Source organism: Anser anser (genome assembly GCF_964211835.1).
Source record: "Anser anser genome assembly, chromosome: 3".
NCBI classification, from domain to species: Eukaryota; Metazoa; Chordata; class Aves; order Anseriformes; family Anatidae; genus Anser; species Anser anser.
The window spans coordinates 56,813,599-56,839,441 of record NC_139722.1 but is presented as its reverse complement, the minus strand read 5'-3'; the positions used below and the strand labels follow the sequence as shown (position 1 = coordinate 56,839,441).

The following is a 25,843-nucleotide window of genomic DNA, read 5'->3' as shown; positions in this document are numbered from 1 at the left end:
GGTCAAATAAATTAAATGACTAAACTTAATTTCACAGTCCAATAGGAAAAATGATGGCAAGGCACAAGAACTGAAGGTCCAGGTATCCCACTACTGCACCTGATACACAGAATCACACAGAGCTGACAACTGATTTTACACAGAATCACACAGAATCATCTAGGTTGGAAGAGACCTCCAAGATCACCTAGTCCAACCTCTGACCTAACACTAACAAGTCCTCCACTAAACCATATCACTAAGCTCTACATCTAAATGTCTTTTAAAGACCTCCAGGGATGGTGACTCCACCACCTCCCTGGGCAGCCCATTCCAATGCCTAACAACCCTCTCAGTAAAGAAGTTCTTCCTAATATCCAACCTAAACCTCCCCTGGCACAACTTTAGCCCATTCCCCCTCGTCCTGTCACCAGGCATGTGGGAGAATAGACCAACCCCCACCTCGTTACAGCCTCCTTTAAGGTACCTACAGAGAGCAATAAGGTCTCCCCTGAGCCTCCTCTTTCCCAGACTGAACAACCCCAGCTCCCTCAGCTGCTCCTCGTAAGACCTGTTCTCCAGACTTCTCACCAGCTTCATTGCCCTTCTCTGGACTCTCTTGAGCACCTCCATGTCCTTCTTGTAGGAAGGGGCCCAAAACTGAATACAGTACTCAAGTTGCTGTCTCACCAGAGCCAAGTACAGGAGGACAATCACTTCCCTAGTCCTGCTGGCCACACTGCTTCTTATACAAACCAGAATGCTGTTGGCCTTCTTAGCCACCTGATCACACTGCTGGCTCACATTCAGCCAACTACCATCTAATACTCCCAGGTCCTTCTCTGCCAGGCAGCTTTCTAACCACTTATCTCCCAGCCTGTAGCAGTGCTTGGGGTAAAATAAGTTTTTTATTTTCTTTCTACAAAAACAAAGAGATCATATCTGTGATGGACACACAAACAGTACAGCTCCTTGCAGAGGACTCAAGCACAGAGACCAGAGCCAGAAAAAAACACCCTCAGGTCTACAAATGCTAACAGAACATGAACGCACAGCAGCCCTGGCAGGGGTAATCACAGAATTCTCCTTCACAGATGAAAGAGGTGACCCTGCTCAGTCTCTTGGTAATACTGCACCTATGTGGTCAAGCCCCTTGCGGTGCATACTGAAGCTCTTTGTGAATCCTCTGGAAAGTTACACAAACAGCTTGATATATTTAGAAATTGAAATATAGCCCAAAACCAGAAGTGTACCCTACCACATCCCAAAAAGAAATCAGCCAGCAACCTCTGCTAAATATCCCCCTATTAAGGGAATTCCAAACACTTAAAATCTAGAAGGCTACAAGGTCTAAAGACTCTACAGTCAACAAAACAGCAGAAAAAAGCTCCAGAACTATAATAAACTGTCCTTAACCCTGAAAAAGACTACACCTTATGTGCATACTTCTGCTGTTTTCAGATACTCACTGGCACAGGGAACTTGGATGATACGTTTCCCCTAAACCCTACTCCATCACTTTAACACCAAGGTTGTAACTTTGATAATATTTGACACACAGGTGAATGCATAAGGTCACATTCATAGTAGGCCCCATAATTCTGCAAAAATTATACGAGACCTAGAACCACAAAACAAACACACAAAGTAACATCATCATCCTATCCATAAGCATGCTCTAAAAATTACTCACCTGAAGAAGAACTGCACATAGTAAAGGCACCTACTACTATATAGCTTGCTTTACTCTAAAAGATCCTACTAATTGTTACCTCAAAAAGACATGCTTATCTCTCTCAACTTGGACATACATCAGCCCATACACTCCGACCCACCTAAAGAACCCTGCAACTAGCTGAAAGAAAAACAAAGCACTTACCCCTAACAACAGCTCATGCAGAAAGAGCTTTCTGATGGGACACCTGCAGCTTATATACCATTAGGCCCACCTGACACCCAACCAATCAGCTGAGAAAGGGGGGGGGGTCAAAGCAAAAAAAGTAGAAATCAAGCAGGATGAGCAGAAGCTATGTTGTTTCTGTTTACCTGGCTTAGCTCAATAGCATGCAAAGCACAGCACAGAGAACTAGGCTGTTTCTAGAAGCAACAATTCCTGTGCTTTTGCTTCAGCTTTGAATATTGAAAGGATAATATGACCAAGTAAGTAACTGAAACTATTTCAACTAGAATTAGCTCAAACCTTTCTTCTCACTTTCTTTATGCTCATGATGGATGAAGACATCTCTATATTAATTCTCTTAGATTTATAGCTGCTGTTAGTAACATTAACCATAATTTCCTTTTGAATCTGAACAGTCTCATATGGTAGTAAAAGGATTGCGTAACGTTGGCTGCCCATATTTTTCTTTTGGTGGCCCTTAGGTTCATTGTTTATCATTTTTAGAGAACTTTCATGCAGATAAAGACTGGGCAAGGTTATGACTGCTCTGAATGAAATTAAGTACTATGAAAACTGGGAAAAATTACTGGGAAAACTTACTGAGAAAGTTTAATGCCAGCAAGCCAATGCAAGTGGTAAAAATTGTTTTAAATACATTCACTTCCAGTGGGATTTGTGGAATAACGGGAAAGATATAGGGATAAGAAAATGAAACTTCCCTTAACACGGAGAATGTTGCTTTTCCCAGCTGTGTAAAATGGCATCAGCGTAAACTTCACACTTCCCCATGGCCTTTTTGATTTTTAATCAGGTTGTGATACAAACCTGATTACCAGAACTCACATCTAATACTTTGACTGAAAGAGAAATATGTCATGCACTTACCATTTATAGATAGTAAGCAACTCTGATAGCTATCAGCATTTGAAATTTAAACATTCTTTTTGCAGTACTTTTACATGACATTTCTCTTGCTCCCAAATTATTTTAGGATATGTGAGTCAATTTCAATCACATTTCACTGAAGGATACAATGGTTCCAGATCTAGAGGATGTTTCTTTGTGCAATTCAAAGGCAGGAGTAAACAGAATCATAACTGTGATTAGTGATTTTCTAGTTATTTTCTTTTTAGAAATGTGCACAATTTTAATTTTAGACTCTTCCAAAGCTGAAAATATTATGCCCCAAGACCCTTTTGTTCTCCATTCTGAAAAACAACAACAAAACCCTTACTGCATTTCTAAAATGAAATTACATTTACCATAGGAATTAAAAATTTGATTGTTTATGTTACCTAGGCAACACTACTTGAGTAGTTCAAAGATTGACCTGAGCCTAGCATGTCTGGAAAGGAGCATCTCTTTCCAATAAAATAGTGACAACTGTCCACAATTATCATTATCTTTGCTTCTGAATTTATTCTCTCTTAATTTCCCCTGGCTAGGAAGATACATCACTTAGAAATACAATTTCAAACTTATCTTTTTCCCATAAAATCTGATAACAAGTGCAATTCAGAATTGTTGTCAACCAACAGACCCTGTAAACTTATTGATAACATTCTGTTAATCTTTGAGGTGCTTTGCTTATCTCTGAAAGGCCCTCCTGAAACAGGAAAATCTGGCAGAGGTAGCTGTTCCCATAAAGCAAAACCCTTGGTTTTGTTGCTGCAAACTCCTGTGGCACTGCCTGTCTGAAACTCTTCAGAACCAATCAGCAAAAGTTCTGCCTCTCTTGTTTCTACTTTGATGAAACTAGTAAAAAACAAACAAACAAGAAAAACCCCTCACCTAGGCTCCCTTGGGAGATGCCTATCTGAGGTGTCAACCACAGAAGTCAGGGTGACCTTATGGGGCCACTTATTAGGCACTTTTCTCTAATTTAATCTGCACTGCGTTTTGCTGTTACTTTCACATTGCCTGAGTCTTTACCCTGAGAACTGATGTAGCAGATGAGGGTGTGGGCAGCCCCAGCTGCCGGCAGGAGCCAGTCATCAGTGAGATGCTTCCAGTGCAGAGCAGTCTCAGAAACCACTGCCAGACTCCAGAGCAAATTCAGGAGCAAAATTCATGCCCAGGGGAGATTTAGTTATTGAATACGTGAGGACCAGTTGCTTTAAGCAGAACCACTGTTTTCAGCAACCAAACACAAAGAGCAACCATGCTCTGCTTTTAATGATCCAGATGAAAGTCTTCCCTGCCCAGCAGTTACCTACAGGCCTCAATGAGAGAGAGCTCAGGGCCAAAACCAGTAGCCTTGACAACAAATAATAATGTTCCTGGCAGCAGAGGGCTTTGTGCAACCACTCCAACTTCAATATCATTCGTTTTCTTGAATGTACCAGGAAGCTTTTGCAGAATGACATAATCATCTGGATTTTTTCATTGCTTGTTGGTTGTCACAGCGTGCAGCTTGCACTAACTTTGCTTGACTGAATTCTTCATATCATTATGACTTAGATCATTCCTTTATTTTATTTTATTTTATTTTATTATTTTATTTATTTATTTATATTTGTAATCATGGTTATAGTGTCAGAACACTTTCCATCTTCAGGACTTTCTGTTGCTAAGCAAATGCGAATTGATTTAGTAGGATCCCTTTCTGAGTCATGGGATTTTTCTAGCTCAAATTACAATGACAGTCCAGTTTGTCTCCTTGTGTTTATCAGGAGACATTTTAACCCTTCAGCATTGCTAGGTTTTGGCTTTTCACTCTTTCATCAGTCACAAATGAATATGTATTTTCACCTTCCCTTTGCTCCCTGAGGTTAAATAATAATAAAAATAACCTCTGATACTTTACTTCATTTACATTACAGTTTAACAATTACTGTCCTCTGCCAAAACTAACTGAAAGCTGCTGAACTGTCCAGTACATCAGAACTGGTCACTACCAAAAGAAAATTACTGTTGGACTGGCTTTTTACTCTTGAGCAATCACTGCTTGCACATACAGAGCAAGTGCTGCTTAAAATTTCTTCCTTTAGGCTTCTGTACATCCACTGGCTATGTTTAAACTTTCAAGATCCTCAGACTCAGTTACAAGCCCTGATTTTATATAGGAATGTATAAACTCTATTTTCACCTTGATGTGTATGGGAAGGATTCATAAGCATAGAAGGCAAGAAGAAAGCTGAGGCATGTTCTGGTCTGGTTACAAACAGATGAAGGGACAGCCCAGGGCCCAGCACAGTGCTGTGACATGCACTCACCCCTCAGTCTACCAACAGCCAGTGAGCTATAGCTTGTGTGGCACTCACTGGCCTTCCTTTATCTTTCACCTTCTTCTGATTTGTTTTCATTTTCTTGCATGCCAGAAACGTAAAATGCATAGAAGAGATTCACTTTTTCTGAAGACATAGTTCCAACTCCTACTGCATGCTGGATTTCTACAGAGCACATGGATGTGCCAGTGGCATCCATCTGCCCACATTTAGATGTCTGCAATGCAGATGTCCTCCTCTGAGCAGTGTCTAGATTCCCATTACAGTCAATTGAGAGGAAAGGCACTTCCAGGGCTCAGTTCATTTCTCAGTGTCTGACACAGATTACTCCACCCCTGCTGTCTGGAAAGCTAAACTCCTCCAAGGCAAAATTCCCAATGTCACAGAGCCCATTAAAAATCTTGGACCTGTGACATCAAAAATGAGATAGTAACACAGTGTGCTGTGCAGATATGTACTCATTTTTTTTCCCACATAAACAAAAGAACAAAACAATTTAAATGTCAACAGTGTGAAATGTCCACAAGGGACAACTGAAGATATATTCTGAGAACCACTGCCTCTTGTATCCTAAGCATACTGATGCTCCATTACTGCTTAAACTTGATTAATTCATCTGATCATTTTTTGTTTCTTGGATTCAAAGCTCTTCAAGTTTTAGTGGAAAAGCTTAAAAGAAACATTAATATGGCAACTACTTCTGGGTACTGCATTGCTTTTGTTTGTTTTTCAGCTTCTGTTTCAGCATCCAACTGTAAAATCTTAAACCACAGCCCTACATGCAAAATGCAAAACCTCCACTCAAAGACTCCATGAAAAACTTAAGAGAAGTATCAGCCCATTCACACAGCCATCATAAGATACACAACATTGTCTCAGTGCAGTCACTCTGTTCTTGATAAATAACATTTACTTTTCATATTACGCTCTAGGGTTGAATGGCCTAAATGTAAAAATAACTGCATAGAAATGCATTACTTACAGTTTAGTATTGTTTAATCAATTTACTATGTCAGTCTAGGGTTTTACAAACACTCTTGTGGGTGGGTGGTGTTGGTTCTTCTGAATCCATATGTTAAAGCTCATGGTCCTTTTAAACAAAGTTCATTTTATGTACTGTAAACAAAGTTTATTTTATGTACTGAAGAAAGTAAGGTAAGGCAGAAATTTTAACAGGACATGTTTATTTTATCTCTTTGACTTAGAGATTTAATTGGTTTGGCTTCACTCATTCAATTCCTATATTTCTTTTGATCATATCTTTTTGTGAAAAATACCAGCAGGAAGCAACTTCAAATATCTGTATACTCAATTTACTGCAACAGTGTACGTATCCACCCAGTTGCATACACATATATGTATATATTCACAGATGAACAGATATTTTTCCTCTTATTTGACTCTCCTATTTTTTATATTTTGTTAGCATTCTTTCTTTTATTTACTTGTGGTAGAGATTATGAAGTCTCTCAAAATATAAATGACTACTTAAATGCAAGTAAGAGGAGAATAATATACAGATAATTATCACTTAAATAGAGCTCCAATTGGTTGCTTTAAATCATAATTTTAGTTATATCTCTGTTTTTCAAGACAGTTTGCGTTGGTCATACAATACAGTACCTTAAAACAATGCTGTTTTGATCCTCTTCCATCTCTTTACTTCAATTCCAACAAGAATATGCCAGGATCTACCTCAAGAGCTCTTAGTACTAGAAATCAATGCTGTACGAGTTCTAAAACCCTGAAATCCTGGCTTTGAAATAGTATAAAACATTAACCTACCCCTAGTGTCTTAGTTTATTTTTTTGGTCAGTTCTTACCAGCTATTAAATTCATGTTATAGTTGAATAGGAAAAAAGAAAGAAATCAAATTATGTGGTTTTGGAGCTTGTTTGGTTGTCCAGTGTGAGGACTGAATTACTATGACAGAATTTTACCAAATTCTGATTTCTGGTCCATTCATAAGACCCTAAATATTTGAAGCCCCAGACTTTTGCAGTTTGTACATAGTGATCAGTGTAGAAATTGCTTCCACCAGAATTCAGGCTCTCTATGGATATTTTTTATTATTAAATCTTAGGGGAAAACTGCAGGAAATGTTGCTGTAAAGTTTCACTGCAACTTCTAGCACCACAGAGCATTCTACCAATGAAAAAGAAACAAAAGAATCACTGACTACCATAAACAGGCACTGCTTTAGCCAAGGCTTCACCTGAGAGTGACTTTGAAACAAATTCTCTGAAAATACAAACAAACAAAAAACACCATCACAGCTTTAGCACATAAAAGTAATAGGCGGAAAATAATTTTGTATGTATGTCCTGGTTCCAGTTAGGACAGAGTTAATTTTTCCTCATAGTAGCTGGTAGGGTGCTATGTTTTGGATTAGGATGAGAAGAGCGCTGATAACATGCTGATGTTTTAATTGTTGCAGAGCAGAGTTTACACCAGGCCAAGGACTTTTCGGCTTCTCGCTCTGTCCTGCCAGCGAGCAGGCTGGGGGTGCAGCAGGAGCTGGGAGGGGACAGACCCAGGACAGCTGACCCAAACTGGCCAAAGGGGTATTCCATACCATCTGACGTCATGCTAAACAATATATAGGGGTGGCTGGCCGGGGTGGGGGGGCCGGCTGCTCGGGGATAGGCTGGGCATCGGTCAGCGGGTGGTGAGCAATTGCATTGTGCATCACTTGTTTTCTTACACATTATTATTATTAATACTATTATCATTATCACTATTATTATTATTATTGTTATTATTATATTCCTGTCTTAATAAACTGTCTTTATCTCAACTCACCGGCTTCACTTTCCCGTTTCTCTCCCTCATCCCAGAGAGGGAGGGGGGAGGGTGAGCGAACGGCTGTGTGGTGTTTAGCTGCCAGCCGGGTTAAACCACAACAATGTACAATTCTGCCTCAGTTGCTGAGAAACCTTTTGAAAAATTGCTCAAGAATAGATTGTGTAATTGTTTTTCTTCAGAGTATATACATAATCCCTTCAAGCAAGAAATATTGGTGGTTCCTCCCTGCTGCTGTCCAGTCTGGTCACCACCATGTTGCTGAGAGGCTCTGCTGATGGTACTGGTTCTTGAGAGCAACCCAACAAGCTTCAATGATTGACCACCTGCTCTGTGGGGTAGCAGTGCTTCTCCACTCTGTGCCTTGCCTACCTTGTAATATGGCAGCATTTCACCCATTGTAAGCCAGCCTCACCAGCTGAGGACCATTTCTCTACATCTTTTTTATCTCAGACAGTCCTCAGAAGGAAGCCACCTATTCTGCTGTGCAACCATACCTCTGTGGGAACATTGTCTACCACTCCTGCTTGAACTGGCCAATGTACATCCATGGTAAGGCAAGGAGTTTTACCCAGATAAAATAAACATGAGAAATATATTCTTGCTGTAATCTAATGAGAAGGGCTTCTCATTGGGAAGGTGGGAGTCTTGGATACTGGTCCCTCCAATTTTCTTCAGGCATCAACATATTGGTGGAGCTACAAGTAAATTGAGTGTTTCCTTTGTGTCTCTAGCCTGTTCAGAAACACCCAAAAAAAAAAAAAAGAAAAGAAAAATCATGATGATAATTCAGTCAATGAACAGTTTGTTTTAATGGAGTTTTTAACAGCTGTGCACATTTAAATTCCTTATTAAAAATACAAATCAGTACACTCAGAATTCTTTCAGTGTTTGGTTTTAACAGAATGCAAAAAAAAAAATCAATAGATACTGTTGCTAGGAAAAGGATTCTACTGACATTTGTCTAGATTCTTTTATTGATGCCTCAGTATTGGAGTGCCAACTGCAACTATTTATAAAGGGAATCCATCTCCCTCAGTGAATTCATCAAAATTCTTGCTAAAACTAAGCAATGTACAACAAGATCTTTTTTTTTTTTTTTCTTGATAAAATCAGAGGCTTGTACTCAGCTTCACAGGCATTTGTTTTCTTCCTTCCTTCCTTTGACTTAACACCTTAACAGTCAAAGCCAAGGGGAGCCTGGTCACTGCATTTACAAAGCTTTTAATTTAGTCATTGGTGTTCGTATTTCAAGGGAGATTGAGACTAAAGGTGTATTTGTCAAAGGAAAAAATAAATAAGGTGCATTCTTTTTTCTCTCTGAACTGTTTTCTAAAGTATACATTTAGAAAAACTCCTAAGATACTCCAAAATTCTGGAAAAAAAAATTGGGAGCTGGCTGAGATCCTAGGAGAGTTTGTTTCACAGCTGGGGAAAGGAGAACACAGACTTCAAAGTCACTGGCTGACAGCTCTGTTTTGGGAGGTTGTCTGTTTCAAAAGCACTACTCAATTGCAAAGGTCACTTCCCATTCTTTGGAGGAAAAAAGCATACAGTCACTGGCTCTGCAAGCTGTTCAGTTTTAACGGGACCCCAGCTAGCAGAACTGTTGAGAACCAACCATCCTATGGAGACTGAATTTTGTTCCCTATTTTAGGAGGCTAAGACATCTGGAGTGGACGGAACCAGATTCTGGAGACACAAAAGCTAGCTTTCAGAAACTGTATGGTGAAAACAGGGTTAGATGCAACTTCTTCATGTATGGAGTGCATATATGCTGTGGTTGTCACTGTGCCACATGACTGTGACAGTCTCACTGAGCCATGCTAATGAGACACAGGGAAGGGAGGAGAGGAAGACAAGGATGACGCTTTCCTTGTTTCCTTCTGATACACCTGATTAGCAAAGTTGCCTGTTTTGGCAAGATGAGGGTGTTTTAATTCAGTATGGATTTTTTTTTTTTTTTGATTCTTTTTAGATCTTGAGATCTTGATTGTATTCAGTGAGACAAAAAAACAATCGGAAGTTATAACAATAAAATAAAAGTAAATACTCAAACATCACTCATTCTTATAGTGCATAAAATGTAAAATGGTCTTCATTGTCTAATTTCTTCATGGTGTCTAAAAACATTTTATTCCACAATGAAACCACATTACATATATTCAAAAGAAGCAGTATTCTAAAATTTTCTTCTTCAATCAATCAATATTTGACTTTACCTAAATGTACTGGAACACATTACACTCCATTTTTTTTAGCCTGTCTTAAGAAGGCTTTCCCTCACCTTCAACTTGCACAAAACAAACAAACAAACAACAACAACACCAACAAATAAAAATATTGAATGTAATAGGTTCTTCCAGTTCTGAGAATAAACTGGTGATGCAATCAAGTAATTCTGTGATGTAGCCCTGTTAATATATGGCCAAATTCTGTTTCTCTAAATGTAGATACAAAGATTAGCATAATGTTCCTTATTCATGGCTTCAGGTCTCTTTCATCCATGACGTAAACTCCAAGTCCTTTTTTCCTGGTAAAATAATGGTAACAATATTTCTATGATTGTAGCTGTTTTTCTTTCCCTGAAAGTACCTGTTACTTCTTTCTACTGCCTATCTCAAATACCCTAAGCAATGCTTTCTCTCTCCTTCCTCAGTAACTCCAGTTTGCATCTCAGTTTTAGGTGAGATCATGTGCCTATGTGGGACTGGAAAAGGTTATCTTTACTATTTCCTTTGCTGTTAACCTTCTTGTCTCAAGTACTTTCTAGATCAGACATTCTCAAAAGGTTATTTATAATTTAAAACTAAAACAGGAGAGATTTTCAAATATGATCCAGGAGCAAGGCTGGCATCTCTGTAACTACAGATGCAAAAAACTCAGGACATTTAATCGTTAAGACATCACTGACTGGGAAGCCTGCCACTGACATCCACACTTGATGCACATACATTGTCTTTTGGCTCTCTACAGCTATTCCCATCTGCTACAGTGGCATGGTGCCCGCTTATCAGCTAGTTGGACAGTTTCAGTATGCAGAAGTGCCAAATAAAGGTCTTACATGGGTAGCCTGTATAACCCTGAAAGTGCCATTTCTTTTGTAGAAAGAGGTGCTAGTGCTGAAATATTAACAGATTGTCTTAGTGCATTATTATTATTATTTGTTTATTTATTTACTTATTTTCACTGACCGAAGATGCGTTTTGCCACAAGTATTTTTACATCTCTTTTACAAAGAAGGAGATTATGCTGGTAGTCAAAGGGAACTAAAGCAGTATCTACAAGCAAGATACTGATGAACAAAGCCATTATGATGGATTGATATGATGGACTTCTATGATGAATTGACTGCATCAATTGCCAAGGGAAGACTGACCAATGTCATTTACCTCAGTTTCTGTAAGGTCTTTGACACAGTCCTACGTGGCAACCTTATCTCTAAATTGGAGAGAGTTGGGTTTGAAGGGTGGACTATTTGGTGGATAAGGAATTGTCTGGATGGCTGCAGCCAGAGAGTAGTGGTCAATGGCTCTATGTCCAAGTAGGGGTGAGTGACTAGTGGTGTCCCTGAGGGGACTGTCTGGGGACCAGTGCTGTTTAAAATCTTTATCAATGACATAAACAGTGGGATCAAGTGCACCCTCAGCACGTTATCAGATGACAAGCTGAGTGGTTCAGTTGATACATTAGAACAAAGGGATGCCATTCAAAGGGACCAGGACAAGCTAGAAAATTCGGCCCATGTGAACCTAATGAGGTTCAACAAGTCCAAGTGCAAGGTGCTGCACGTAGGTCAGGGCAATCCCAGAGATGAGAACAGACTAGGTAATGTATTCATTGAGAGTGGTCCTGCAGAGAAGCACTTGGGGGTTCTGGTGGATAAAAAGTTTGATATGAGCCAGTAGTGCACACTTGCAGCCCAGAAGGCCAACCACATCTTGGGCTGCATCAACAGAAGAGTGGCCAGCAGGCTGAGGGAGGTGATTGTCCCCCTCTGCTCTGCCCTTATGAGGTCCCACCTGGAGTACTGCATCCAGGTCTGGGGCCTCCACACAAGAAGGATGTGGATCTGTTAGAGCAAGTCCAGAGGAGAACCATGAGAATAATCAGAGGTTGGAGCACCTCTCCTATGAAGAAAGACTGAGGGAGCTGGTGATGGTCAGACTGGGGAAGAGAAGGCTCTGGGGAGCTCATTGTGGCCTTTGAGTACTTAAAGGTGACTTATAAAAAGATGGAGAGCAGCCTTTTACATGAACAGATAGTGGTAGGACAAGGGGTAATGGTTCTAAATCAAAAGAGAGTAGATTTAGATTAGATATAAGGAAGAAATTTTTCACTCAGATGGTGGTGAGGCACTGGAAAAGGTTGTCCAGAGAAGCTGTGGATGCCCCATCCCTGGAAGTGTTCAAAGATAGGTTGGATGGGACTTTGAACAACCTGATCTAGAGGGTGGCATCCTTTCCCATGGCAGGTGGGTTGGAACTAGATGATGTTTAAAGTTCCTTCTAACGCAAGCCATTCTATGATGATTCTAAGATTCTGAAATGAGTCACAACATAAAATAAAGGAGAAGAATTCCATCTTACAATAAAATTCAGTGTGGTAGAATAGGAGTATATTTGTGATACTCCACGCTACATACATATATTGGGTTTATATCGCAAGGTTTTGGTAGCAGGTGGCTGCAAGGGTGGCCTCTGTGAGAAGAGTCCAGAAGCTGCCCCATGTTAGAAAAGGGCCAGGTTCAGAAGCTGCCCTGTGTTAGATAAGGGCCAGTTTCAGCTGCCTCCAAAAGGGATCCACAGCTGTCCAGGGCCAAGCTGATGAGAGACATTGCTTGTGCCTCTGTGAGAGGAGATTTAAGGGAAGAAACTGCTGTGCAACAGCAGCTAGGAGAAAGGAGTGAGAACAGCCTGGCAGACCCCAGGGTCAGTGCAGCAGGAGGGCAGGAGGTGCTCCAGGCATGCAGCAGCAGCTCCCCTGGGGCCTGTGGAGAGGCCCCTGGTGGAGCAGGCTGTCCCCCTGCAGCCCATGGGTCCCACATGGAGCAGATCTCCACGCTGCAGTCCATGGAGGAGCCCCCGGTGGAGCAGGTGGATGTGGCCTGGAGGAGGCTGCGGCCCATGGAGAGCCCCCGCAGGAGCAGGCCCCGGGCCGGAGCTGCAGCCCGTGGAGAGGAGCCCACGCAGGAGCAGGGGTCTGGGGGGAGCTGCCGCCCGTGGGGGACCCGTGCTGGAGCAGTTTGCTCCTGGGGGATGGACCCTGTGGTACGGAGCCATGTGGGAGCAGTGCTTGAAGAGCTGCTGCCTGTGGGAAGGCCATGGAGGATCAGTTTGGAAAGGATGACATCCCGTGGGAGGGACCCCACGTGGAGCAGGGGCAGAGAGTGACCGAGAAGGAGCAGCGAAGATGAAGCATTAGGAACTGACCACAGCCCCAACTCCCTGTTCCCCTGTGCCGTGCAGGGGGAGGAGGTCGAATAGGGTGGATAGCGGGAAGGTGTTCTTTGTTTTCTTTGTTTCTTGCTGCTCTAGTCTGTTAGTGATAGGCAATAACTTATTTTAATCTCCTTATGCTGAGCCTGTTTTGCCCGTGACAATGATTGGTGAGTGATCTCTCTGTCCTTATCTCAACCATTGAGCCCTTTCCATTGTATTTTCTCTCCCTTTCTCTTTGAAGAGGGGGAGTGAGAGAGTGGTTGCAGTGGAGTTCAGCTGCCTCGTGGTTAAAACCATCACAACTACAAATGGGAAAAAAAAAAAAAAAATCCTCACCTCATTTGACACATTTCAAAACACTCAGAAGAAAGAAATTCAGAATTCAAACAGGTTGCTATAAGGCAACACATAGCTGAGATGTTCTAAATAGTGTTAGTTTGTTCTAGAGTCATGACACGCCATGTTTCCAGAACTGTAACATTTTTTGAGTTTTTACTGCAATTTTATTCAACCTTTTAAAAAGAAATATATTATTTAAAAAATGGTTTTCTTCTTATTGCATGTGACAGTGTCACAAATCTTGTTGGAGACCCTTACTGCATCGGAACTAACAACTACAATTGAATAAAATTGGATCTAGATTTAAAGGTAAAAGACGTGGCAGCTATTAAGAATGTAAACATTTAATCACACTAGAAGTCCCCAGTAAAATCTTATTTCTTAAAAAAAAAAAAAAGGTGATAAATGAAAGATGAATTCTGGGGATCATTGTTGGAAAAGATTTAGGAAAAAAAAGCAAAACAAAAAACCATCTCTGGAGAATAAGGTTCTAGCGTTCTTCTAAGTCCATTATTATAAACTTATTGTGGATAGTGCAGAAAATCAAATTTAAATACAGGTACAGTTCTGTTTTGGATTCACCACCTGAAAGAAATCATTGTTCGGTGTAGATATTAATAGAAGCTAAGGTTAGACTACATATTCTTTTTATAGCAGTCCTAACTCAGCAAATTAGAATCAAAGGAGATTTTTTTAACATTTAAATTAATTAAATCTTTCAAAAATTCATGAGATTTACATGGTGAGGGAATAAAACTGACTTACAAGGTACAAGATGAATATGAATTTGTCATATATCATCAATATAATCAATTATAGAATAATTTCTGATATAACAATATTAAAAGATACAAAAAATACAGTTGCAAACCCAATGATATAATTATGCATCCCAAAAGGTTGCTGGAAACAGATTACACAATTTTGCTTTGTTTTGGGAACGGTGTTGATCTAGATAACCTTCAGGGGTTCCTCCCAAACCAATTTTGTCTCTGATTCTTTGATTCCTATGGATCTTTCTTGGCATCATGACACCATACACAGCTCAGTTGGAAAATCATATCCGTTATGTTGATAAACACTCAGTGTGACACAGACCCTTTCCCAGCACTTTTCAGAAAAAATAAAAAAAAAAATAAAAAAGGAAAGGAAAGAGAAAAAGAAAAAGAAAAAAGAATAAGGGCAGGTTGTTGAAAGGATAACTCAACAAACTATAAGAAGGCAGGAAAGTTCAACAGTGACGGAATAAACAGCTGATACTTCAAATGGAGTGGGAATATATCTAGATCCGAAGATGGTATTTGATGATATTAGTAATGAAAGGCATGGTAGCTCCCACACTGTGGCTAGAAGAGCCATGTGACTTTCATTGCAGCAGCTCAGCCTGCCATGCAAAATCTGAGCACTACTGAGCCAAGAAGCTTCACCAGTGCCCCCAGCACTGCCACATCAGTGAAACTGTGATGACAGTTTTATGACAGGAGACAACAGCATGACAAACTGATAACTTTTCCTGGAAAAGCAATTTTTTTGAAGAGACTGGATTAAATTATTCTGAATTCTATAAGGTATAATAAAAAGTGAACAGGTTTCTTCTCCCCTCTAACACCATTTCAAAGTGCCAGGTCAAGTGAATAGTCCTCCTGGTATATAGAAGCAAGCACTGAAACACTCAGAAGGAAAATACTGTCATTTTTCGATTGCTGATCAACAGGATAACTTTGTGACCGCTGGAGGGTGGGGAGAGGGATGGGGGGAGGAGCGGAGAGGATGAGTAACTATGCAAACTAAAGTTCATGCTTATATTTCATGCTTAAATTAAATTAGAATATGCTACTGGCCTGATTGGCTGGATAAATCAAAAAGAACTTCCTGTTCAAGTATTATATTTTCATGTAAAAAAAAAAAAAAAAAAGGTGCATCCAGAGGAAGTTCAAGTAAAATACTGAAAAATTGGGAAAAGTGAGAATGAGACGTTACCCATGTTAAGTTACATCAACATCCAATTGTTAATTGTTATTTTTGTATCATGTCAGATGAGGTTCACTGGCTGCTGCTGTTCAGTATTTCTTTTTACCTTCATCACCCAGTGCAGTCTTGTGCTTTACTTAATGAGTATCATCCACATTCAGTTGTTTCTCATATTTTCTTAGGCTAGCTGACCTCCTGTAGCTTCTGAGTACCTCTTAACCATGGTTTACCTTCCTTAGACCCTAGCTAGGGAAGGTAATAGTTATTAGTCCCATATTAGAGATGAGAAATTTCTGCCACAAATGAGTCCAGAGCATTGAAGGCAACCATATTTTTCATTACCAGTGAGAGAAACCTATGGTGTGCACTAATAAGAAGATGCTCATTTTGATCACGTAATTAAAGACTGTAGCATAATTAATGACACAGGTGGCTAAATAAAGGTCACAGAAGCAGCTTCAATTCTGGAACTTTCTCAGTCTTGGGTGCTGCATTTGAAACTTTAATAAGCTTTTGTTCCAGTGTATGTATACGTGTGTGGAGGTATTTTCACAACTGTGCTTACAGTGTGGGTAGTGTGCATTACACAGGCTGGTAGCCACAGTTAAAAATGTGTGATGAGCAGTGCCCTCTGCATGAGCTGATAGCAGAAGGGTAATGCTCTTCTGGCTCCCACGTAAGTCTTCTGTTAATATATAGGTATAAATACTTCCATCTTGTTTAAAAGAAACACTGAAAACAAACAAACAAAAAAGAATGAAAACAAAACACCATTACAGAGTGATGTTGATACATGCATGAGACAGAAACTGTCAGCCTCTCAGAACAGACCAATGTCACTCAAAGCAACAAAAACACAGGAGGTAGCACCCCAGCAGCCTCAAGTATGATTCTATGATTCTATAATTCTAAGTATATGTGCTTCTGTGGTCTGCCCTCTCCTTTCCACTGTAGCAAATGATGGCTTCTTTTCTCTCCTCCACATGGTTTATGCGTATAAAGGATAGTTTCTTCTGATCTCTGTCTTGCATGGGTGTCAGCTGCCCAAGCCAGGAGAGGCATGACCAGAGCAAGGGCCCAAGGGTCCCACGGCTCAGATACCTATTCTGCAGCAGCAGAGCCTGCACCAGCTATAGTGTGGATGTGTGCATGCTGGCACTCTTGCCTAGAGTTTCCTGTCGTACCCTAATCTGAAATCACCACCCAAAGAAACAAAGCTAAATTGATTTGCACTAGGGATGAGTAACAACCCAAAAGGATTCCCTATGGCATCTCTTCCCTCTTTCTTTCCATGTTACACCTCACATTGACATTGCAAGGAGGAATTATTAGAACTTATTAGTGCAATGACTATTAAGATTTTTTTTTTCATTTATATATTTAATTGATTAATTAATTCTAATTCTATTGATCTAGAAGATCTGAAAGACTGAAGTGCTTTAACTGTAAAATAATAAATACCTTTAGACATAAATTTAGTTTGAAGGGCGTAGTTGTAGCCCACTCATAAAAGTGTTTAATATCAAGGTCCTGTAATGGAAAATGCTAAACAACTTCATATGTAAAAAATTACTCCCAAACCTGACTATCGTTAAGTAATTCAATAAATAGATCCAGTCATTTCTTTTTCCCCATCCTACTTTAGAACTCCAGACATTGAGTAAATGCACTGCTGGAACTTCAGTAATATTCAGCAGATATATTCTCTGATGATACTTCAAAAGAAACAGACTCCCATAGAAAAATTCTGCTGTCCTTTGTCAAGAAATTTTAGTGGATCACCCAGATCTTGCAGCTTTTTGATGGTCATCTCTCCTCAACAACATAAATTCTTTTGGCCTCATTCCTACATTACAGACACCCCATAATAATAGTAATGCAATACAATAAACAGGAAATTTTCCGAAGCAAGGAGGACAGGAAAGATAGGAGTATTTATACTAAGAGACGGTTAGAGAAGTCTTGAAACAGAAAAGAGTGAAAGAAAGGTGAAGTAAATAAGACAATGTTGAAAAATGTAAGACACAAGAGGTCTGTGGAGAACATGGTGAAATCTTGAAGGCGAAAAAAAGGCAATTTCATTGACAGAAAAAAAAGATAAAGTTAAAATGTAAATGGAATCTATGCCTCACATTAGTGTGTGGGAACACAAGCCAGAAAGATTAATATAAAACTTCAAGTAGGGATAAATCAATAAATAAATAAATACAAATATCAGAGTATCATTATCAGGTCAGTAGTGGTCAGTGAGAAATTAGTGTGAGGATTAAGAAAACTTCAAGGCACTTGGATTCCATCCCAGAACACTTAAAGCTTATGTTTGCAATCTCCTGGCTGAAGGACCATAATTCCATAGGAAAGCAATGGAAGTAATATTTGACATTAAAAATAAAACATTGAAATGTAGAACACCCATAGACTTGTTGCATACATCTAGCAACAAAATTAGAAAACCAACTTTCCCCTACCAGACAGAATTGGTCCAAAAGAACTGGAGAGTCTTGGCTTAGCAGTATCAATGCAGATCACAGAATCACAGAATCATCTAGGTTGGAAGAGACCTCCAAGATCACCTAGTCCAACCTCTGACCTAACACTAACAAGTCCTCCACTAAACCATATCACTAAGCTCTAACTCTAAATGTCTTTTAAAGACCTCCAGGGATGGTGACTCAACCACCTCCCTGGGCAGTCCATTCCAATGCCTAACAACCCTTTCAGTAAAGAAGTTCTTCCTAATATCCAACCTAAACCTCCCCTGGCACAACTTTAGCCCATTCCCCCTCATCCTGTCACCAGGCACGTGGGGGAATAGACCAACCCCTACCTCACTACAGCCTCCTTTAAGGTACCTGTACAGTTCAATAAGGTTGCCCCGAGCCTTCTCTTCTCCAGACTGAACAATTCCAGCTCCCTCAGCCGCTCCTTTTAAGATTTGTAATTCATCCCAGGGCTTGTGCAAGCAGTGTATTAATTCGATGGAGGAGCAGGAGACAGACCTGGGAAGAGGAGCATCCTTAAAAGTCTCTTTCCTTTCGTGTTACTGACAATTCATTCACTAGTCTCACCTGACCTGAGTCTCACCTGCCTGAGGGTGAATGGAGGGGGAGAAAGGGCCAGTGCGTGCTAGTTTTCTACCCTTTTCAGAGTCTTTAGGTGAATTAATCTTGTGGAAACTTTGTCTGCTCCCAAGTTTCAGTGAGAACATACTGCCACGATGACATTTCCATGCTGCTCATTTTGGAATAAAACGCTGCAGAAAGAAGGCAAAACACCCTAAGAGGCTGCTGTGTGGCTGGGATAGCTAGCTCACATCTCCTCTTTATTCCAGAGCTGTTCTTCAAAGTGTGCTCGTGCTTTTGTCTGCTGAAGGTGTATTAGGAGGCAATGAAGTGGATCTTTTTTTAAGATATCCTACGGGATATTCTTGCTGCACATTCAAACTAATAAATGGCAAGTTTTATAGAAGGTCTCAAGTGCAGATTGTAGATGTGATCCTCTAACTCCCACTGGAAGGAAGCCAGAGGCTGGTCTGTACATTTATTTTGATCAGCAGGGATTTCTATCTTAATACCTTATTTTGTTGTGGAAACTGAAAGGCCACTATATATAAACCTGCAGAAATTAAGCCTTAAAAAGCCTAGAGTGCAATAGTTTATTGATAAAAGAAAGATAAGGGAATATCTGTTTAACTACATGAAAGTCCTGAATCTTTGCCTCAGAAAATATGTTAGTTGTCTAAATTCTTGACTCAGGTATAAATTGCACTGTTCAGAATTCCTCCTCAAAATGATCTGTAGCCAGCATGTACAAGTCATTGCTGTGACAGACGGGTTGAGAATATCTGTTCAGCATGGCAAGTCTGCAGCTCCTTCCCATATGCCTTCGGATACTCAAACTGTTGCAAACCTTGTGAACTTGGCATAGCAATAAAGAGATCACAGCAAGGAAAGGAAAAGAGAGAATCTGCAGGTATCCAGAAATTTCATGACCTTTTGTATGATTAGTTCACTTCCTTTGCTCTCTTCATACTGAAAAGCAAAAGATGGAACCTGAAACTGGGTATATAAAGTATAGCCTGTCTGGGACACAGAGATGTAATTAAGAGAATGCTGTACGAGTTGGCATTACGGTTAATTTTATCATATTATATTAAATTTTAGGAAGCAGAAAGTGGAAAAAAAAAGACAAAGGTTCATTTAGTTTCACAACTGAAAGATACCAAGACTGTTATCAGCATAGATATATTTTTTCAAGATGGGTTCCAATATATCACAAAGGTTATTGCAACTCCACACACAAACATTTATTAAAAAACAAAAACAAACAAACAAACAAAAAACAGCTCTATGTAAACAATGTTTGAGTTGGAAATAACTATGACATCCATAGTTTTTCTAAAGGGTAGGTTATTAAGAAGGAGCTTGTGTATGGAGAGGTAAAACCTTCTCATATAATGTAGAGAAGACTTGTTCTAACCCTTTCAGTCATAGACACAAGAAAAAAAAAAAAAACTATTATGTGATATAAATAGGACTTTGTGAGCAGTTGTGAAAGATGTATGTAAAGAGAAGGTGTCTAATTGTTTTAATGATCTTATGGATAAGATCATTCTTATTGCAGGATAAATGCTAAGGAAGACAATATCTGGATGGACAAGGGTCTTATGCAGTAGCTTTTGTAATTCTGAAGACTTCAAACCAAGGTTTAAAATTCTAAGGCAAAACAAAGAAAAAAAATGTGTTGCAGAAAGAAAAATAATGAATAACACAAAATAAGATTTTTATATATTATCCTCAAGTGGGAGAGCTGCACAAGCAATTTAGATGCCTCCAGAGAAAAAGGTGTGCTGTTTTACTCAAAGAAGCATCTTATGATGACATTTTTAGCTGTGATCAGCATTTTCTACCCAGAAGAAAAAAATTCAAGATATTAATAAATTCTAAATACAGTACTTCAAGAATAACAGGAGAATAATAGTACTGGCCTTCTAAAAATAACAGGTTTTTAGCTCCACTTTTGAAATAAGGGGTCCTTTTTGTTCTTAATGGTAATGTCGGAGACCAGTAAGGGGGAAACATATCTAACTCCATTTACATGACTACTATAAAATCATCAGCATAAATGCTACCTCATGTTACCTTTCTTCCCAGTTAATTTGGAAAAAAAAAAAAAAAAAAAGAGCAATTGCACATGACACTAAGAAGTTCCTATTCCCATGTTACTTATAGGGATATTTTTTGTTTAGATCAGCTTCCTTTTGAATGACATGATGAAAATTGTGATAATATACCTGGCAAGTAATCCAAACAGGCAGTAGAATTCAAATATCAGCCTAACACAATTTCTGTCCAAAGCTGAGACTTTACAAGTGAACTCATGTCTTTAATATTTTGATTTGGTTGTCAGACATATTGTTGAAATATTTTTTTATCTTGTTTGTAGCTTTGTTGAACTCCACGAATAGCTTTACACTTGTCAGTTGCTTCTGGCATATTTAGAGATTTCCCAGTACTATGAGATTTTCTGCCTTGTGTTGCTATCCTAAGTAAGATCAGGTAAACAGCCTACAATGCTTTCCCTGGCATAATAACTACTTTTTTTTTTCTTTCTTCCTCATAAATGATATCTGCTTACTATCTTGTAATTTCCTTACTACTACTACTACTACTACTACTACTAGTAGTAGTAGTAGTAATAATCTATAGTCTTATCATTAAACCCCTGTTGCTTTGTGGTCCACTGTCTGACAAGCTTTGATGGCTTTATTGTTTCGTTTGCAAGCACAAGAGTCAGAAAAAATGGGGCAGGATTTTCCCACAGATTTCATGAATTAAAAACAAACAAACAAATAAACAACAACAAAATCAGCACCACTTGGCAGAAATTTTACAAGTTTTTCTAAAGCCATCTATGTCCAGTTCTGGGCTCCCCTGTACCACAAAGACATGGAGCTCCTGAAGTAAGTCCAGAGAAAGGCTACTTAAATTATTTAGGGACGGGAACAGCTTTCATATGAGGAAAGGCTTAGGGACGGGAACAGCTTTCATATGAGGAAAGGCTGAGAGCCTGTTTAGCCTGGAGAAGAGAAGACTGAGAGGGGATCTCACTGATGTGTATAAAGGTATCTGAAGGGACAGTGTCAAGAGGATGTGGCCAGACTTTTGTGGGTGGTGCCCAGCAATATGAAAGGCAATGGGCACAAACTGCAATACTGGAAGTTCTGTCTGATCATGTGGAAAAAATTCTTCACTGTGAGGGTGACAGAGCACTGGAACAGTTGCCCAGAGAGGTTGTGGGTTCTCTTTCCCTGGAGATATTCAAAAGCCATCTGGGCACAATCCTGTGCAACATGTTCTAGGGAACCCTGCTTGAGCAGGGAGGTTGGATTAAAGGGACCCAGAGGTCCCTTCCAACCTCAATCATTCTGTGATTCTGTGGAAGCTTATTGATTTGAAAAGATTTTTTTCTTATGAGCTTTAAAAGCTCACTGTTATTTCAACTGAAATACTTGTTGCTCTTGTGTTAGCTTAGGAACCAAGAACTTCAGCTAATGGTGAATGTTCCTACAGTACACAGCCCTAAGAAAAAAATCAGATTCTTGGGAGTCAAAGATGGAAAACTCTGCTACATTTACCCTTGAAAGTAAAACTGAAGAGATGTAGACTGTGAACTGTGCCATATATATATATTTTTTTTCCCCACACATTTATCTTTTTCTTTTTCACATTTAGCAGTATTGACACATATTGGCTGACTTTCCACGGACATTTTAACTGTCTCTGGAACCAGCTCTCTCTGTATCTATGACGACTGTTTCTACCTTCATAACAGAAATGTTACTGTTTCTCACCACCCACCCACACAGTCACTTGTTTTGTTTAATTTCTTATCCCTCTGTATTTTCCCCTTTGCCACCCAAATGTGTTAATAATTAAACCTGACTCACAGTTCCCAGGTTTCTAAGGCTAAAACTTAGAGACACCATGTTAGAATTTAGCATGAATTCCCTGCAAAGTTCTCATTTCTTAATGACCTATACTGCAGTTGTTGCAGAACCTGTTTACTAATGTTTATACTCTCTCCATGTGCATGCCATACGTTATTCCTGCATGTCCATTTGTGTTCGCCCTTTAGCAAGCTACACAGTGCAAAATGTAACAGTACATTCACTATGTGATAAGTAAAGTGGGAAAATAATAAACTGGTGCTGAAAACATGCACCCAGCACATTCAAGAATTCTACATTGCATTCTAGATCCAGGTCTTAACCTGTTAAGGTTTCAGGAGGACAGATCGAAGTTATCTTAACCATTTCACTTCTGTGACAGAATCAACCTATTGAACTTCAGTTAACAGCATTAAATGAGGGAATCCTAGTGTCCTCATCAGGTAATACCTACTGCATAAGCAGAAATCTACAGTTCTTTGACTTATAATGCTGTAATTTAGCATGATTAATTTAATATCCATTAAAACATATATGTAAGCATATATGATTAACTTTAAGCAAAGTCCAATGGAGCCAATGGAACTGAAATAGACGCTGAGCATGAGATATCTGGCTGAAAAAGTGCAATGTTAAATTTAACCCTGTTGAAGAATGATACCTGGGTTTAGGTTTCATTAAATGTACTGGCTACCTAGCAGACAGTACCCATCGGAACTGAATTCCCTAACCAGTGCTTGCTATGATGTCACAAAATCTGATCTATAAAAATAACAGACTAGGAAGAAGAAAAAAAGGAGAAAAAAATTAGATGAACAGGAGGAAATAAAGAGGCAAAAAAATTACTAGAACAACTGAGAATGCTGGAAGAGAGGTGCTATCCTTATCCTTACATTTTTCTTCATAGAAAAAATTGAATTTTCTCTTTTTTCTTTTTCATTTGTTTTTTTTTCATTTATAATGGAAAAAAAAAATCTTATCAGGGCTACTTTCAGCCCTTAACACTAAATTATTAGGTAATACATTTTGTAAAGTTACACTGAAAGCAATGGCATGACATATATTTTTACAACAGGATTATAATCCAGACAAGGATTTTAAATCCTTATGTGATATCCTGTAATAACTGTGTGATATTTTTGCGATGGTCTGCATCTGATACAGCACAGACATCTAAAACCTTGTATGACATCTAATGTTATCTTGTTGGAAAAGGAGACAAAGCTGAACAGACACCCATCTGTAAACTCTTATTTTAAAAATCATCAGTAGACTCTTTCACAATAATTGTATCATGGAAATACCCAAAGAGCAAACACCAAACTACAGACAGAGCTTCCGTGACAGTTTATCCCTGTCTTCCCCAGGCAAATGAGGAAAAACTTTAGCAACACACTCTGCCTTAGCAATCACAGAAAGAGCCGATACAGGGAGCATTAGCCACAAAGAACTTTCTGTAGTCATGACTGGACTTCCCTGTGCTTAGCCTCTGCATGGCCATGCTTTTCTCTTCTCTTCCATCTGTGTCTTTCAGCACACTGAGTATGTGCATGGGGTGATGTTCTCATTTGCAGCTCCTCTGAGGAGTTTGATACCCACTGGGAACCAGTGATCTGACCTTATACATGGTCATTAGTGCCATGATCTACATATGCGACGCCTTTCCAGACAGAGGCTGATATATGGCCACTGTATGTCCGTGCCATAAAACACAAGTGTTTCCTCAGTTCAGCTTTGCTTTTGCCATTGTCACTGTGATTGCTACTTCATAACTTGTCTCTCTCCAAGTTGTTATCTTATCCCATGAGCACTGTATTTGTACAGTGTTTAGCACAATAGAGATCATTTTTGGTTGGCTCTTAGAAATTACTGTTGCAAGAGTGATTAATTATGACGCTAACATCAGCAGTTTTTCATTTTACTGGGTGATATCTCAAATATCTCAAGAAAGCCAAAAAAGCTTAGTTAAACCAAAAGGTGTGGAATTAGCCTGCAATTTCCAGAGAATGTATAATTTATTTTTTTGTGTTAAGCAGGTGATAATGCTCATAAATGCATTTTCAAATTTGCAAATGCATAGAAATAAAATGTTGAAAAATGGTTCTATTTACTTTACTTTAAATCAACAGTTAATTATATAGGTACATTTTTACTCAGACGTTTGACTCTAATGTCATACAAGAGAACTTCTTGATGCATTGGCTGCTAGAAACTAATTTCAACAGTAATACTTTGCTCTTCTGTTTGGTTTTAGTAAAGATAGCACATATTTCTGTTGCTTAGACTTGTTTCAAAAATCATATGAAATTACATGTATGCATGGATGCTTTCTTACCTGCATAATCAATATAATGAACTATGAATTTTAGATATGAATGCAGTTGATTTGCATTCGACTTTGACAAATACTAAAATGTACATAACTGCTTTTTTTGTTTGTTTTGTTTTGTTTTTTTTTGTCTCTCCACCTTAATATTTCGTGCTTCATAAGTTCATTTATGAGAATACTGCCAAGAATTGAAAGATAGTGAGAAATACAAAGTCATTTGATATGTTGTATAAATACTTTTCAAAATGTTTTTGCAAGTTTGACCGGACATATTTGTTTGGTAAGATGTCTTTAGAATTCATGTTGTAAGTGTGCATTCTTCATAGACCTGAAATACAAAGTTGTCATTCTGTTTATGAGGGTTAGAAAGTTAAGTAGGTAAAAATCTTTTCACATTGTAAATTTGCAGTCAATTTTGGTTTAATTTAAAAAGAGAAGTTGTTTTGATGTTATATGTCTGAATCAAATTATTTTCATTCAGTCCTATTGTGGATCAAAATTTATAGTCACAGTTCCCCAATCGCGTTCATCCTTACCTTTATGCTTAAGTATGCCGAGCTCAATGTTTTATTGTAAAAAGTTAAAACATACATGCAGTGTATGTATGTAGGGTTGGTTGTCTAGTTGGAGGTCTGTAGCTAGCAGTGTCCCCTAGGGGTCAGTACCGGGTCCATTACTTATCAATGATCTGGATGATGGAATATACTGCACCCTCAGCAAATTTGCTGATGACACAAAACTGGGAGAGTGGCTGATATGCCAGAGGGCTGTGCTGCCATTTAGAGACCTGGAGAGCTGGGCAGAGAGGAACTTCATGATGTTCAACAAAGACATATGCAGGATCCTTCACCTACGGAGGAATAACCCCATGCACCAGTACAGGCTGGGGGCTGACCTGCTAGAAGG

At 39.1% G+C, this 25,843-nt stretch overlaps 1 protein-coding gene and 1 long non-coding RNA gene across 4 annotated transcripts in view; one reads left to right on the top strand and one right to left on the bottom strand.

The window, feature by feature from the left end:
* The window catches only part of NKAIN2 (sodium/potassium transporting ATPase interacting 2), a gene marked incomplete at its 3' end in the record, with an annotated part of 585,648 nt that overhangs the window by 275,388 nt on the left and 284,417 nt on the right, over window positions 1–25,843 (bottom strand). The window lies entirely within an intron of this gene.
* LOC310897596 lies at window positions 1,875–11,920 on the top strand. Its single transcript, XR_014582409.1, has 3 exons — window positions 1,875–2,139; window positions 8,362–8,460; window positions 9,566–11,920. It is a non-coding gene; the product is annotated as an uncharacterized lncRNA (long non-coding RNA).